At 42.3% G+C, this 18,207-nt stretch overlaps 1 protein-coding gene across 2 annotated transcripts in view; it reads right to left on the reverse strand.

The window, feature by feature from the left end:
- Nucleotides 1-18,207, reverse strand: part of fat4 (FAT atypical cadherin 4) — a 135,020-nt gene that overhangs the window by 77,900 nt on the left and 38,913 nt on the right. The window lies entirely within an intron of this gene.

The following is an 18,207-nucleotide window of genomic DNA, read 5'->3' on the forward strand; positions in this document are numbered from 1 at the left end:
AGACGTTTCGGCATTTAGTGAATTGGAAGATGCTTCTCGAACAGAGTAACACGTTGCACATGTTTGTTGAAACTTCTCTCAAACGTAGGTTCAAAACCAAAGATAATATTTCGAGAAAAACAGCCTTCGAGGCCCGACGCTGCCCTCGCAACTATTGTTTTCCTTTCTTCTGCGGCGGCACGCTTGAACGCAGCCCAATAGCCGAGAGACAATTCATCTCAATTCCCCATTCAGGAAACCCACAGAGGCTATTAATTGTCAAGTCATAAAGGAGCTATGCACGCCCCCAAGAGGAGGAAACGGCTCATAGGAGAATGCTTTTTTTTTTTCCCTTTGCTCCGTCTAACACCTACTGGTTCCTCTGGGGTCTGCGAGGTCAGCGCGTTGGGTCATAGGGTGAAGATTAATCCGAGTGAGCAGTTCCATTGTGGGAGCCTTTAGTAACTCGGAGGTCGGCACCAAGTTTGACCACAAGGGTGTCATTTGTTAGTTGACCTCTCCTGCAGTTTTGACATGGATCTTGTGAAAAGGGAGAAAGAGCAGGCAACTTCTGGTCTTAATTTCAGCAGGAAAAAAGAAGAAGAAAAAAAATCCCGACAACTCTCTGGGGCATAAGGAAATGTGGTGAAGACATTCCTAGACAATATAAGAGAGATGTTTGTCTATGGATGTGACCAAAAGACTGGGACGGGAACTCAGGGCGGATCACAGGAGATTGTTTAGGTGGCCACAATATTTACAATTCCAATTTAGGTTAACTATGCAGACATACAATGGTGTATATGGTAGGAGGAAAACTACCGGAACCTCTGAGGGTCAAGTATGTTCATGTAGTTGGTTCACATTTAAATCCATATTCAATGATTTTTTTTTTACTATTTACTATACTTATTACAGCAACTGCTAGGAGTGTGACAATATATCGATTTTCCGATAAATCACGATATTTTCCGGGACGATTCGATACCTTCTGATATGATTTTATTCCGATATCAATACTTTTAACGACATCATGCATATTAATGAGCAACGTCATGCATATTAATGAGGCAGCAGTGCTCCACTGTTTTCACAGTCAATAGAAGCCAATAATCAAGAATTCAGTCAGGACAGCAGGGGGCAGCACTACAGTTTTAAGCACTTGGACCAAAAACTGTCACACAAATAAATAATTTTTAATGATAGTTTTTATATTTATATATAAGATAAATTTGGGGTCTATAGATTGGGGATGTATAGACCCATTTTCAGTGCGTAAGTCAAGGATCCTTTATAGACACAGAAAAAAGGGGTACAAAGCACATGAAAAGAAATGTAAATGATGAATAACATGTGGTATGTTAAAATTAAGGTTAAAAGTAGCATTTTTTTTTTTATCATGATGTATCGTAGGTTATTTTTGTGCAATATATCGATTATCGCAGTATCGGCATATTGTGAGATAAGCGCTATCGTAAACCATGTATCGCGTATCGAATCGTGAGGTACCCAGAGGTTCCCACCCCTAGTGACTGCTATAAGTAGCCCAACCCAAGCTCCACCCCATTACCTATGTTGTGCATTTCATTAAGCTTAAAATGACAAGAACATTCTCTAAGAAAATCTCTGATAACAAGCAACTTTCTGTGTGAAATAATGGTGTCATTTCATTCAAGGGGTGTGCAATTTCTCACAAACTGTTTTAGCAGGAAAGTGAGACCATACGCCGACTTTCCTACAAAGCCTTTGCTACAACAGTGCAACAAACAGAAGTTTACCCGTTCTACAAGTGTTTAGTCTGTTGTCCAAGAAAACATTGCAACACTCCACAGCCATTAACAATATTTGCTGCAAACAAGGTTCGGATGAAACCATATATACACAACATAGGCTTACTTCACAGACGGCCAGCGCCAAAACACGCGAGCGACAAGTGACGTATTAATCCAACATTTATAGAAGATGCTAAACAATTTGCATGGAGAAAGATGTTTTTCAGGAATGTTTCAGACCGATGTCTTTGCCAGATCAAATGTTTCGTGTTGGAAAATAAGCAAAATGGGTAAGATGTGATCCATGGCGTGTTGAAAGTAATAACAACAAATCTGTGCGTGTATTTAGCCGTTAGTGTCTGTATGGCCTAACTGCGATTCAAAGATCGCTTCTCCTAACAAAAACAATATTCACCCACAAACCAGTCAATCCCACTTTTTGTGACTTCTCGCGGTCGAGGGGGAGGAAAAAACATCCTCACGGCTACAAACGGTGCCAGTATCATCACTTCCATATGATTAGTTAAAGGCAATACGTGCAAAGAAATCTCACAGTTGTATAATCGTCAACAAGCGGAGCGAACTGTGCTGTCTGGGTCGCGGTTCAGTCGGTCTGCTGGAGAGGATTTAAGGAGGGCCATGCCGGGGTAACAGGGTTTACAGTGTCACATACGATCTAGTCACTGACAGGGGCGCTCAACGTGTCTACCTCAAAAACACTGCCCCGACCTCTCTGGATCGCTGCAGTGCCCACGAGTAACATGGGATGTACAGAGCAGTTGTGCCGTTCTGGTAAAGAAGTTGTCGGTTTAAAACGTACAGAATGCATGCTTATTTGGGTTCTTGTTGAGCACCCCAAAATGCATGGCAATGTCTTGACTTTAAATTGATTAAAGGAATAAAAAAAAAAACATCTTCAGGATCCTGTTTTAGAGTCAGCAGGGAAACGATCGTGTCAGTCGCCAACACACTATCAACACGCAAAAAATGAGCCACATTTTCCCCCTCTCTGTCAACAATGACCAATGTGTCTTATTTTATTCATGACTAATGGATAAATCATGTTTTTTAAAGCACCGCATGGTTTGAGAAAAGCTTTTGAAGTGCCGTGACGCAGCGCGCTCCAGTGTTGACGCGGCACATGGACACGTGTCAAATTGCCTTTAGATTTAATTTGTGTACCAGTGGTGCAGGTCCTACAAGAGTCTGCACCCCTCAAAACTAGCGTTAATTCCAGTATTTAAAAAGTACATTTACATATTTTAGTGTAACACACGTAAACAACTGATCGAAATATTAATATAAATAACTGATTCGGGATATCGGAAGCTGGTTTCTGCATCGAGTATGCTCGCTCACATCAGTCACGTGTCTCATGTTTGTCAGCATTGAAATCTGTCTATAGAGACTTGGGAAATTACAGAGGCCATTACTTTTTCATGCAGCTCACCCATGCTCGATCTGAGTGAAAGAGAGTCATTTGTTGTAAAGAATCTGTATCTAAACAGTGGCATGGCACCAGGATCTGAATATTGACATTTGGCTTCGATCCGTCCATTACCACATAATGTCGGTTTTGGCCTCAGGACAAATGTCCCCAAAGTGGCTGAGAGCCCTCCTTATGGGAAGCCCTAACAACCCACAATAAACATCTATACATTTATTTCAATATTTATTAAATTGCTCTATAGCTTTAGGCATTTAGTTGCCTTTACCACAGCTTTGTGTTTCTTTTGAGTTGGCTCAAAGCTTTTTTCTTTTCCAATAAACTTTTCCTTTCGAAATTTCTTTGCTTATCTTCTCACGACACTTCTGTTCAAATAATTATTACTTTTCCTATGTTATGTCTGTTCCTTTATGTTTCTTGTCCATTGTTGCACTGTTTTTGTTCTTCTTCATCCTTTACAATACTGTTGAAAAACATCCTATAGAAACGAGTGGGAACGCTGAGCTTGGCAATGCTCAGTGGAGAGAGGAGAAGAGGGTGGAACAGTGCAATGAGGGCACCAATTGAGAGACTCCAAAACAGACAAGTGAGGTCCTAAAGTCACTCGGGGCCCCATGTCTGTTCTTTGGGCGCTTTTCTCCCCTCCTTCCTCAATCCGCCCCCTCCTCACTTCAAAACGTCTCCCTGCCTCTTTCTCATGTCCCCCTGGTTTTGTTCTGCAGTGTCACGCAGCATTAGTCGGAAATGTAGGGCCTTTGCTGTATATCGCATATCAATAGAGCAGAGCTAACATGATTGATGTTCTTCCTCGGATACAGATGTTAGCGATAGCAGGTACTGTACTGAACTTCTGAAGAGGGCCTCTTTCAAAGTCATCACACAATACATTTCGGATATGAGAACCTTTGAATATCGCCACATCATATAACATATTGGAATATCTCATATCTCTTAGGTGATGATAACATGTTTTTAATACAATAACATCCTAGTATAGAAAACAGCTTGAGAACCTTTATCTACTGAGATGAGCTTTTTTCACATAATGTCATGCTTCTGCCCGTTTCTCTAAGGGAATTTAAAATGTAATTGAAAATTGTACACGCCACAGGGATAACCAATAACCATTTTTGAAACTGTCTGTGGGACATGAAAGCTTTCCGGAACTTTATTGTTTTGTAAAGTAGCTTTTCCTGTGGCTTTTTGTCTTTAACCTCTTAACCCCCATCTGAACCGAGTTTGGCATTACCCAAATCTAAAAGCTTCTTGAAAAAAGCGCCAAATGCATAAAAAATGTGACAAAAAAGTGACAACCTCACACAAAAAATGATCAAAAAGTGTCCAAAAAAGCAGCCAAAGCGTCCAAAATGTGGCAAAAAAAACAATAATGCAACCAAACAAATAAGCAACAAAACATAAAAAGTGTGACAAAAAACAAAAACGCAAAAAAAAAAGCAAAAAATGTGACTAAAAAAAAAGTGACAAAAAGCATCAAAAACACAATGAAAAGGCAAGAAGATGAAAGCTGACAAAATGCACAGCTGATGCAATTCTATGAGCAAACTGAAGCGCCATTGAAGTCCATTCTGTGTCACTGTTCTGTGTGTCGCGACATGCAACCTGGAATGTCCCGCGGTGTGGCTTTCATAAAACCAAAAACATTCTAAGTGGACGCTATATTCCTTTTGGATTTGAACGAGACCAAATAAACGGAGACTTCCAGAGGGTTCAGACGAGGTAATAACCCGAGATGCTTGGCCCTGCCTCGCCGCATGTTTCGTCGAAGTTAAGCTTCATCTAGAATAATTCAAAATGTGTATAAACCACTTAATGGAAACCCGCCTCACGATCTTCAACGATTCCAAAACCCAAACAGTCCTGCATTTGCGTAAATCACTGCCATTTTGTTTATCCCGCTCCAGAACTATCAAAAACATTTCATCCCTCTGCACTGTTGCGAACCACCTCAAGCTCCGACTCCTCAACGTCTAATCTTGTTTGAAAACGCAGCGCATGCCATTAAACATCCCCCTACTCTATTTTCCATGTACACCGATGTTCTGTACGCGGAGGAATTACAACAAATGCGAGCATCAATTGGATTTGGAACATCGCTTGTGTAGCTCAGACTGGGCAAACAGAGAGAGTTCTGTGTGGGAGCTCGGTAATGTCTACGCCAGATAGTGTCGTCACTGTTATCTTCACAGGTTGACGTAGACCCAGAGTTCCAAGTTAGACGTGTGCTTTCAGACAGATGAGGCAATCTGTCAAGTTCTGTGAGCCTAATTGCTTGGTTGGGATGTTCTATTTAGCTGTGAACTGTTTTGAGGTCAGAACAGTTTGAGCCGTGCCTGCATTTGTAATCTTTGTATGTGTCACAATAACTGAAGTGCTTGGTTTCACACACTGTAGAGAACTCAAGAGCGGAGTGAGGCACGTCAAAAGGGAATAACGGAGCATTACAGAATGACAGTAAAACACTTACGTTTCAAAATGAATGTAGTTCAGTGATGTAAAGGCGTGAAGACGTTTAAAGCGTGCGTATCTGATTTTTCCTCTCCTCAACCCATGATTGGAGGGGGGAGCTAAGTACCAACTCAATATCATGAGTCACTGTACTTCCCGTAACTTCCATTGAATTAATTACGTGCACTTTCAGGGGGGGTGTACAGCTTTGGGAGATGCCAAAACAATGCTGGCCGTCATATAAATAAATTACACTTATCGAGGAAGGAAGAAAGGAAGGAAGGACTTTATTTGTATATCGTCTTTCAAGAACATGGTCATAAAGTGAATTACATGGGACAATTTACATCACCTGGCTGGAGGTTTCCCCTATTGCCCCGTCCAGGTGGGGATCGAACTCTTGCTGTGAAGCATGAGCCACCGTTATACCTTAACTGTGTTAAAGCAGAACTAAGTAACTTGTTTACCTTAATATATCCTTTCCGTAGTCCCACTGGGGGTAATGCCATGATGATTGGGAGGTCTTTCATCTCCCCCTGGTGTTTCTGACCAGAAAACCACAATTGCAACTTCACGGACTACAGGTCGGAAGCCCCAATACAAACTAATGGAATCACGAAGAAGAAACTAGCAGGCTAACGGGCAAAGCTGACTGTGGGCTAGCACCACTTAAACAGTATTTACAGCCAAGTTTGAGCGAAGCCTTTCTGTCAGCGTAGTATTTACTCTCACAGACAATTAATGAGTAAAAAACGGCAACATGCTACGACACCTGCAGCCACACATATGGCCTCTAGGGGCATGAGCTACTTAGTTCTGCTTTAAAGATTGATAAAGATGTGGTATATTTGGAGAGCAAGCCACTGTCTATTTTGTTTGTTTTTGCATAGATTGCTGTGCTAAGAATAAAACTCTTAACCTGGCAAATGACAGATTGACATGTTAGTTCAAATAACAGCACTATGATATCATTTTAGAAAGAGTGCAGTTTACATCATTTGTGAAGAGGACAGACTTTTATCAGGATATTTGCTGCTGATTAGATCAAGCGTGCCTACACTGTATAGCCAGTCTCAAAACAAATCTTTTCTGACAAGTGTGAGCTGTGACTTTATATTCATAAGAGGGCTTGTTGTTGACAGTAAAGTAAAACCCCACTCCCTCACAAGGCAATACTGGCACACAGTCCAATCCACCGGTGGATTTCAGATCATATATTAAAGATGGATTTTTGTAAGATTGAAAATTTTGATCTCAGGATAATCCAGCATGCAGCACTAGCCACTCTGTGTGGTTGCAAAAAGAAAACGTATTTACTCTGCTATAAGAAAATACACACCAGCGTTCGCTCTACATACAATCTACTACAATAAACTACTCCAGGTATGTTTTTGATGAGGAATGATAACAAATAAAAAATCTGTTGATATCTGAAAAAGCACATTAAGGATCACATGTGACCTTCAAGTTACATAGTCTTCACTCGTCCCCATCAGGCTGTCTTAGCTCCTGTTTCTATTTTCCCAGCGCACATGTGAGACTCCCGGACTCCTCTGACAGGTGCCTGGGGTTTCCAGTGACCGCCCGCGCCGGGTCAGCCCCTGGACAGCTTAAACTCCTATCCAAACAATCAGCCGACAGGTAAGACAAATAATAAAATACCTCAAGCCAAATAAATGCTACTGTATGGCCTCGGCGCGGCAGCCTGTCACACAGCGTGAGGCTCACTTTCCATTACGCTCATACCATTTCCATCTGACATCAATCCCGCTTCTTCACTGGGCCATTCAATTCTCATCTTTCTAAACCCGGGGACGGCTTTAGCTAACCCACATTCGCGCCGTCTGCGTTGTGCACACAAACAGACCCGCGCTGTGACACCTGGGAGTTAACGCAGCCATCTCGCAGTTGGCAGCAGACTAGAGCGCTTGGCTCCAGTCGAGGCTAAAAGCGCATTTCTCCAAGGTCAGTGTTATTTATTAAAGAGGTATTTCGTATTCAGCTTCTTTCGCAGCCAGACCAAACGTTATTGCTACACCTACTTGTGCGCCACTTGAAAAAAAAAAGAAAAGAAAAAAGAAGTAGAAGAAGAGAAAAAAAAAAGGCCTGTTCAGCACACTTGCAAACCACTTGCAAATGTGTTTTTGGAAGAAGTGGGGTACTGTATCGACACATGCATTTAAAAAGTAATAAAGCATTTGGGTATGACATTAAATTGAGGTATTTGGATTGCTCGCCGTGCCAGTCAATTAACACCTGAGGTCCAAGTGGCTGTGAAAGCAAAGCAAAGCCATGCAAGTCAAGAGTGCTCGCTACCAAAAACAAGCAACCTGCAATTTAGGTTGACACAAAAATGTTGTTTGCAAACATGATATTACATTTAGCACAAATTAATGTTTTGCTAAGATATAACATTGGAGAAAAAAAAGTGTCAGACGAGCAAATAATACATTTAGTGCCAGTAACTTTTACCCCGTCTTTCGCCACTGTGAGATGTGAGGCGGTAATTGGCCGACTACTTTGACAGGTAGTACGTGTCATTCTAGTGTCAAATACATCATTTGTATTTAGCTGCACAGTTCTGCTTGTTATTAAAACGTCAGCACAAAATGCCAAGTTGCTGTTTCTGTTTGCATCAGTGAATTATCTGGCTACTTCAATCCATGCAGAAATGTTGCATGATTATTGTTATGGTGGGATTATGTGATGAAATATAGGAAGCCACACTCATCACAAAAACATTCAGGTCTTCCATCGGATTGAGACTTTGTTTGCTAAAACTAGGACACTTAGAATGTGCAAAAGTTCCGTTTCAGTCATGACTTTCCTCATTTAGATCTTTTTTAGTCTTGTTTGGGTCTTGACTTTGTCATTTTTTTCGTTCTTGTTTTGATGGAACTTGATGGAAGACCGTGATTTTCACTTAAACTTAACGGAACGTCCAGTTAAGTATGACTCTGCATCTACTGTATCATGCAGTTCTACAGGACATCACAATAGCAGGCATGGGGAAGTGATTCTTCTTGATTTGTCACTCACGCAGAAAAGGAATATGAGTTGTTAATGGGGGAAAAGATGTATAAAACTGACAGTTGGAATTCATCAAAGCCAGAACTCTTGCACTCTTGACCCTGCATTTTGAAACCTCAACTGACAATCTCGACATAACTGCATGTTTGCTTCAGAGTTTAACGTCCTCCTTCGCCTCTCCAAAAAAGCACTGACAAAACAAAAGCGCTTGCACTTCAGAGAGTTCGTTCGCAGCACAGCCTCTTTTCAGAGCAACTCTTCTTTTTTCTTTTTCTTTTTTTTCTCGCTCGCCTCTCCGGGTGTCTCCGCATTGTCTCGGAATGCCTTCGCCTCCCCGTCCCTGCAAAAGGAGAGTTGGAAGGGCCAAGGAAGAATCTCCCCGGGCCAGATAGCTTTGGCCTCAACCACCAGCGGCTGCAGATTCCCACGGAGGATGACACACAAGACGGGTGCGTTCTTGCCAGTCGCCACCGGGGAGCTCTCAGCGGCACTCCGTAATGCCGCGATTCAAACTCACTGGGCTGCGTGATGTTTAATTGAACGGCAAGCTGTTAATCCAGGGGAGGAAAATCAACTAATCCAGATTAAGGTCTGCCAGACGAGGGAAGGGAATTGTCAAATAGCCCTCCTCCCAAGCGCGCCGGGGCTACCTTTAAGCGATCGGGCCTCATTACTCGAAAGCCAAACATGCTCACGTGAACTCCAAACGGAACCGTGAGCTTTTGTCATGCCGTGAGAAGATTTTGACATAATCTTCTTGCTGCTCTGACTGGCTCTCTTTGTTTGTTTTTTGTGCTTGTAAGCGTCCTACACAGGAAACGATCAGGGGTAGAATTAAGTGGCGGCACTGATCCTTGAATGAGGGATAGGAACTGGGTGTAACAGGTGGAATGGTCATTCGGAGGTGCTAGAGCATCTGCTGGCTATTGTATTGTCAAAACACCGTGACTGATGCCCTTAACTTGGACACATTTGTCATTATTGTCAGATGATCAATGCAAATCGGATATTCTTTGATGTTTCTTGAGCTTTGAACGTTACAATTCACTTATTCTCCGATTGCTGAAGCGCTCGATCAGTTTTTCCTGGATTTGATTGTCATGTGTCACCGAGGAAAAACTGGCCTCCATCTTTAAGAATCCATCACCTGACAAGTTCTGGCCTCAAAGTGTGTTCATTACGGTATCTCAAAATTCTAGCATGCCATTAGCCGATGCTTGTTTTTGCAGTTTTATAACCTGGCATTCCAACTATTGCCGGCAGAGGGTGGTCCAGTCCAATTTGAAATCCAGACCAGCCTCAAATCCTACACAAACTGTCAATGGTAGCCAAAGAAATGTGTTTAAGCCTTGATTATGCATGATATACACTTTCAAAATCAATCATTCAAACTCTCCGGAAGGAAAGAGGTGAATACACACTTCTGACACAGCAACAGCTTGCAATGGAAACTGACCCCCCCCGACAATTGTGTTAGTGGTCGCACAAATTCCAGCAAAGGAAGCCCATGCACAAACGGCACTGCTTGTAACTAAACAAACTACGAACAAAATCCATCAAGCTTTGGAAAACACCCCAACAGGCATCAACACCATTGATCGGTGGCGCATCGGTCAAGAGATTGCAGCTTATATTCCCTCTGTTGTCATGCTGCCGCCTGAAGAACCGATTAAATAGATGTTACAAATCCATTGCTGCCTGTGAGAGATTTGCGGCGATAATACTTTTATTTATATCCAGTAAGTGAAGATGACAGACTGTGTTGTTGCACTTGATGAATGAATGTTGGCCGGCCGCCCCAGTGTGTGGCCCTATTGTAGCTCATGCTCGGAGAATGTCCCCGCGCAGTGCCAGTTTGTAAAGGACTCCGGGGTTAATCGTGCGCGCCAACAATGGCACATGGCTGCAGCCGCCGGACTTTACATTCTCCTGCTCTTAGTGCATACCAGAGCGGACCGGAATAGGAGTTATTCTATGAAGCTATGCGCGTGGAGCTATGCGAAAGGCCCAGGCAATGCGCAGGTCCACTCGGCTGTCCGTTCATCTTCTGACACCAGTGCGGAAAGGGCATTTTATTTCCCAGCGTGGAACAGCAACAAGTGGTCAGTTTTTTATTCGAGCCGTTGTCAAGCCTGGTAAATAAAGAGCGTTTAATGAAGTGTGTAATAAAGGTACAGGCAACAGGACAGCCACGGTTGATGAGGAAGGAGAGAAAAAGATTGTCCATCGAACTAGATTTGACTGGATTTAAAGTATTCTGAGCTTTAAACACATTGTGCAAGAAAATTGCCTCTTCACAGTCGGTGAATATAAAAGCTGCGGTAAAGTAGCTCTGATTGTAAATGTTTTGAGCAGATTCTCATGAAACCGTGATGATAAATTTGGGTGAACAAAAAAAGTTTGGAGAATGTGCTAAAAGGTTACCACTGCAAAGCCTTGGTGGACGTTTTCCCACCTCGTTGTCAAGTGCCAGAGATGGATACACAAAAAAGGAATAACATGATTTTAGCATAAGGAAAAACGCAGGGGAGCCGTGTAGATTTTGCAATTTCTGTTCGTGTCGGGCTGCACTGGGGACACATTTACATACAAGCACAATGAAGTATACTGTAAATATATTCCACACTGCAACAAGATGTTTGAAGTCTGTTTGGTAGTCCATCAGAAGAAATAAAACTACAAAAAACAAGTATACCTTAATACAAAAACACACACCATTTTCAAAAGAGAACTGTCAGTCTGTGCCGTCCACAGATGGGACTGCTTCCTCCTCGATCATTTACAGTTGCTGGTCAAACAGAGGCGGACATGCTTAATGCGCCCCATAATGGATCCCATACCGGCCTGAGTGATTTCAGGTGGACACTAACATTTATCCACCGAGTTTAGCTTTCTCTCCGGCCGACGAGGCAAAGCCAAAGTTTCACAAGGCAGCTGTGTTTGGAGAAGGAAATTGTTGATCAAAATGGCTAGTGATGTGTGCTAAGCTACTCCGCGCTGTCCGGGGACTCGCGCGTGTGTCATCTGCAACTGTTCTCCTCAAATCCGTCACAATGGGCTCACGGACAGATATAAAGCACTCCGAGGCCTCCGCAATTAGTGCCTGGACAGCTGGGGAGGCCATTAGACACTCCTGGCTGCGCGACTGTTTAGAGAAGGCCTAGCCGCACCGCCACATACTGGACACTAATGGATGGTGTCTGTCAGTGCGAGTGGGAACGCCTGGGCGGGAGATGTAGGGCGAGTAGGGGGCAGCAGTGGGGATAGATACACTATGAGAGGAGAAACTTGGAGGTGTGATGTTCGCAGAAGTTTAAGATTTAAGCAACGGAAAGAGTGTAGAGTGAGTCTTTAAGGTACTTCTGACTATGACTGAATCGGAGAGTTGCGCTGCTTGTGGTCACTTAAAGCTCCTGACATGTTGCTACAGATGTCACGATAATTACTATATCGACTTATCGTTCAACAAATAACAGATAAAAGATGCATTTTTTGGGCTCGATATTTATTGTCTGTACATTTATTCATGAATTATAATAAAAATAATAATAATGCATTAGTTTTATATAGCGCTTTTCTGGACACTCGAAGACGCTTTACATTGCACTATTCATTCACTCCATACTCTGTGGTGGTAAGCTACTATTGTAGCCACAGCTGCCCTGGGGTAGACTGACGGAAGCGAGGCAACCAGTCTGCGCCATCGGCCCCTACGACCACCACCAACCACTCACTCACTCACTAGGCTTCCTGGTGTTACCAAACGGTCTCCCATCCAAGTACCGACCAGGCCCTTCCCTGCTTAGCTTCCAAGGTCTAACGGAATTGGGCATTGCAAAGGCGGTATTCACAGTATCTAGTATCGTTTGAGTCAATAATATCGTTTATCGCGATACTTTCCTGCCCCAATATATGTAACTTCAAATTTGTTTTCGTGACTGTCCTAGCTACAGCAGCGTTGAAGGATGGATCAAAGGACCAACAGTTGGAAACTTAGACTTTGTCAGTTTTGATCCAAGACAGAAGCTCATTAACAGATTTTTTTTTTAAAGGGAAACCAACACATTTCTTAACATCAAGGCGTCTATGGCACAAAACCAACTTACTGAATGAATGAGATCAGCCATGACCAGGTTATTCCATCAATGGATTTCTTCCTCCCTTATGGCACGGGCATAATCCAAGATGTCAATTCATGGGGCTCGCATTGTGAAAGAGTGGTTCAGGGAGCATGAGACATCATTTTCACACATGAATTAGCCGCCAACAGAATGCAGATCTTAACCCCATTGAGAATCATGTACAAAATCTTGGTTACAACCCTGGACCTTCTGACATTATATAGGTTTCTTGAAACAATGCCACAGAGAATGTGTGCTGTAATCAAAGCTAAAGGCGGTCCAACAATATATTAGAGCCCGTGACCTTTTTTTCTAGTCAGGCAGAGTAATTCCTAACTGCTTGTGTAATACAGGGGCCTCTGTGCTTCTGATTGGGAAATACTACCTAAGCCTACTATACTTACAGTGAATATGCTCACATTACGGAACATTCCAGGTTATTTATTCAATATTTTGGGGGGAATAGGACCTAATGTAGTTTGGTTGTAGTCAAAGCAAATCAAGGAACATCTCCTGGCAAATTTATGAGACGGTGAAGATGTGTTTTGTACAATATTGTTCACCAATAATAACATTTTGTAGCAGAAAAAAATGTTTGTATTGTATTGTATTCTATTCATTGGATAAAATGCAACAGTGTGGTGGCTATAGGCTGAAAAAGTATGACAGAGTATGCCGGTATGAGAATGCGGACAATCCATTGAGAACACACCATCACGATCAATTGTCTCTCGGCCATTCTTGTCCCATGAGGCGAAGTGGGGGGCACCGACACAGCAAGTCGTATCCCCACTAAATACACAGCTGTGATTTACAATACCTACAGGTAGGCTCCCGAAACAGTGAGAGTGAGGGAGTCTGAGAACTGTCCGTCTTATCTGCGCGAATTAAGATAACCCCGAAGTGAATCACTCAACATGGTCCCCGGCTTAATCTGCGCTTTACCGCTGATGTCTCCTGCATTATCTCACCTCTACTCGCACGCACACGCTCGCTCGCCCCGGCCGAACCAAAACACGAAGATTACCCGCGCCATTTATTCTGTTTAAGTCAAGCCGGGGGCCAAGGTGCGGCAAAGGCCAAGATAGTGGATGAAAAAAAAAAAAATCGCTCGAATATGGCCATAAAAAGAGAAGATGAGATAAGGCGTTTGAGTATTTTGGCAAAAGTTCTACCGTGATAATTCTTTTTTATCCTGGCAAAGCTCGACACGTACTGTAAATGCAATCTATCCAAGATTCTTTTTTTTTTTGCCTTTCTTCGCTCGAGACTCCCCTCAATGTTGTTACTGGCAAGAGGTCCGGACTTGGCAAGCGAAGAGAGTGATGCTATTTTTTGTCTCCGTTTTGTTTAGGCTTTTCCCTCCCGTCTGTTCCTGTAATGTTATATGGTAAATATGTTGATTCGTCGGTTCGAATGTGGGCACAAATTTGCAAGCCTGTAATCAGTTTTCCAAACCTCTCCGCCTGTGTTTATTTCTGTTTCGAAGACATTGTCCAAAGCGGGTTTCGTGCGGAGATGGGCAGCGTTCGTTCTCCAATATTATTTGGATGAGAAAGTCATTTCGGAGCGTGCCTGCTTTGTGTTCGGATTAGATATAACATAACATTGTGCAGAAAATGTGGACTGCCTCTCCGAGCTTGAGCAAGATTTATGTGATGAGTGTATGCCTGTCCAATTTTAGCATACTTTATCTTCCGTGCAACTTGTGCAGAGGGGTGCGCCGCCCGTAACCTATGACACGCAAAACGAATGGGATAATTAAACTACGATTGACACAAATTAAACATTGTGCAGGATCCACATTTGGAAGATAAACACAGCCAGCGCCAGATTTAGAGAATACTCTGACCAACCTTGGCCGACATGCCTTTAAATCAACTTTACAAGCTGACCACAGAGGGCAAAAAGGCTAACGTGTATGTTAATGCATGTGGCTGGAAGAGGGCAGGATGCATGCTTCTCTGTGAAACGCAATGGCAAAAAATATCCAACAAGGAATGACCAAATTCTTCTATTGTGCTTGCATGCAAGTAGCTTGGACTAAAATGTAACAAAAAAGCAAATTGCCTGTACATTTATTAATAATCTAGTAACCCACCAAATCACCTGATGCAGCATTATGATTTAACCTCCACATTCCTTGTACTTGTATTCCTGTTGGTTGTTATCCAGTTGGAATAAAAGTGAATGCTTTCAAAGAAAGAAAAACGTTTTTTCTTGTTCTCTTTTTTTTTTCTTTTTTTTTACAAATGACTTGGACGACCCAGTCACGGAAAATATAAAGTCAAATAAGGAAGATGTGAGAAGTCGCAGAGAGTTTCCTAAGCGGTGTTCTGCTGTGGAAAAATAGATGCTTTGACAAAGCGCAGGAGGTGCAAGGCTGCTAAATAAACCAATGATCCAGCTAACATTCACAGCCCATATCAGTTTTCACTGCATTCTATTCACTTTATGTACAAGGTCTGTTTCCTTATTTGGTCTATGCAGCTAAAAATGACAAACAAGCAGCTTTTTCCCATAACGCGTTTGAAACAATAGCCAGAGCTGCAGTGAGGAAAGACGGGAGACCAAGGTTGGCCGGGATAACACAATGGATGGAGAAGGTTAGTGATAATGAACAATTACTTTTTGGCCATGAAAATATATTTCAAACCTCTCTTACTATGAATGCCAAAAATCTAACCAAACCCCAGGATTTCTTTCAACAAATAGATTTTAATAATAATAGTAATAATAATGATATAATAATGAGTAATGGTGAAAATGCACCTAAATCATCATAATAAAGTACCCAACTTACTTTATTATAAGAGAGTTTTATCAATTGCTAACAAGACAGAGTCTGAATCAGAGTAGGGTGACCGCTTCACCGTCAGCTGAGATTGTGGGAGCTAGTAATGAGTTGAAAGTAAAGAGTTTAAACTCTCATTTTACTTTTCACAATGTGAAAACATGAAAATCCAGAGTCCCAGCTTTAACAGAAGTGATGTTATTTTGTCTCCATCTAATAAAATGCTAAATAAAAAAAATAAAACAACTTTAGAATCTTGTTGAGTCTTTTGCAATACAATATGATTTGGCCATAGATCAAGTACAAACATGAAGTAGCACAAACTAGTTTAAACACTCCAAAACCAAATTAGAAAATAGTTACCATCACCACAGTGGTTTAACCATTGCTGAAGAACCTCTCGACCACAATGTGCTCAAAACAATGGCTTGTTCTATGAGTCAAAAAAGCAATGTTTGGACTAAGGTTGACCAAGGCGACACTCGGCCGGAGCAGGTCATAAAGTCCGGTCAGCAGAAGGAGGGAAGGCCGTGAGCACAAGGGTGGGATTGTTGGCATTCTCACAGAGTGGCCCGCGCTGCTTCCTGTTATTTGTTTTGTAGTAAGTGCTGGGTCTCAGGGGAACAGGGACTGACCGTAACACGGGACACAAGTCGCTCTCTTGTCACCCAAACCACCGCCTTTGTTTGCCTCATGGAGTGTGAGTAAACTTCAGAGTCCAGTCAGCGGTAGTACCTCTGTGTTTGTGAAGACATACATGTATGCATGTTTGTTTTCATACATATCAATTTCAGATTATGATGATATATGAAATAAATATGTACTTTTTTGAAAACAAATTAATAAAAGTAGCTTAAAGTTACACATATTTCCAAACAGAACAGCTGAATAATGACCATGACATTTTTGACTCAATAAAAGCACATCAACAAACCTTCAAATAAGTAAAAGCTTGTAAAAAAAATAGCTCAACAGTATGAGAATTGTCACTTGTTCAATCCAATCCAACTTTATTTAAAAAGCACTAAAAACAACACAGTCGACCAAAGTACTGTACACAAATTCTATGCAATTGTTCATTGTTAATCCAGAAATAGTCAAAACAACAAATTTAAACATTAAAATATACATCCAACCTGTTGATAAAATACTCCCAAACCCAGTATAGATGACAGCTGATGAATTTTTTGTGTCAAATCGAAAACTATCACTGAGCTTACAAAAAAAACAAGCTCAGTGATAGTTTGGTCTGGCCTTTGAGAGTTCAGGTTATGCAGAATCCATTTAGTTCCAGGTGCTTGAGATATAATTCCTCTAAGCAATTCGTTTTTACAACCAGCTCTAAACCTGCCACAGGATGTGTTCAAGGTTCTAAAGTTTCATATTCGTCGCATCCCCATTTTGCCAAAAAAAAAAGCAGAGGGATGCGTCCAAAAGTTTTTTTCTCCACTGCACACAAGCAAAGTTCAAAAGTGGCACAGTAAAGTGACCTGCTTTCATAGCTGCTTCACCACAACTTGCTACACAACAGCACACTATTTGGTGGTACTTTAGCTGAAGTAGCATGAGACTAATTTGTTTGCAGACTTGTGAAGTCCACTCAGACTTGCTCTGGTTCAGCCCTGCCACACTGACAGCCCAGTTGGAGATGTAACAGATTGTTTCCTTCCTGAAAAAGCTATTTGCATCAGTCCTCTGCTCGGCTCGGAGCGGCAGGACGGAATAACAGATGTTCCCTGAAACAGCCATTAGACCTTTTAGCAAGACATTCAAGAAACTGCTGAGAAGCTACAATGTTCTGATACTGAAACTTCGATTGCAGGATGTTAGTAATGTGACATTTAATAGAGGATGGGGGGAAAACTCTTGGCTTCATTGTTGTATACTTCTACTCTTCCCCATTAATGCAACAAACAAGGTAGACAAACGTTGGCAAAGCTCAGACGACATTACGAGAAGTGGCCTTTGTGTCTAACCTCCAAAAATCTCCAATTGGATGACGCAAAGTAAACACTCAAGACCTAAAAGCCCTCAAATCAGAAGCAGGCAAAAAAGAAAAATCTCGGTGACAAAGTGGTGTAGTGTTGACGAGCGAACAGACTCCACGGTGTGAGTTCTATTGTCTAAGCCGTCCCGGGCCTATGTGAACCGCCATTCAGCACAGCGGACAGCAAAGTGATTAATCCACGCTGTGCTTTGGGAACCTCGGCAAGAAAAGAAAGCACCGAGGAGTCTCTTTCTAGTCAATTCTTGTCTGCGTCTCACTCCCCCTCGTAAGTTCGTAATTGGTTAATTTCATAAACTCCTCAGCGAGGCCCCCCCTGCATCTGATTTCAAACGTTCGACCGTGCTACCTGCCGCTACGCTTGTCTCTGTTGTCGAGGAGGCAGAGAGAAAAAAGAGGAAGAAAATAATGGCTGGACTGATGCCTCGGGGGTTCAGATGGGAGATGGAGAATTAGGATAATGGGCCAGACAGACTGGGTGGGCGTTCCTCTCTACGGCTGGGTCACTTCTCACCATTTTATGCAAGAATCTGTGACCTGGTCTGTATTGCATTGGGCTGTTGGGTGACAGTAGTTGGTGATCTTGAGGAACC

This window comes from Gobius niger (assembly GCF_951799975.1).
Source record: "Gobius niger genome assembly, chromosome: 5".
In the NCBI taxonomy this organism is placed as follows: domain Eukaryota; kingdom Metazoa; phylum Chordata; class Actinopteri; order Gobiiformes; family Gobiidae; genus Gobius; species Gobius niger.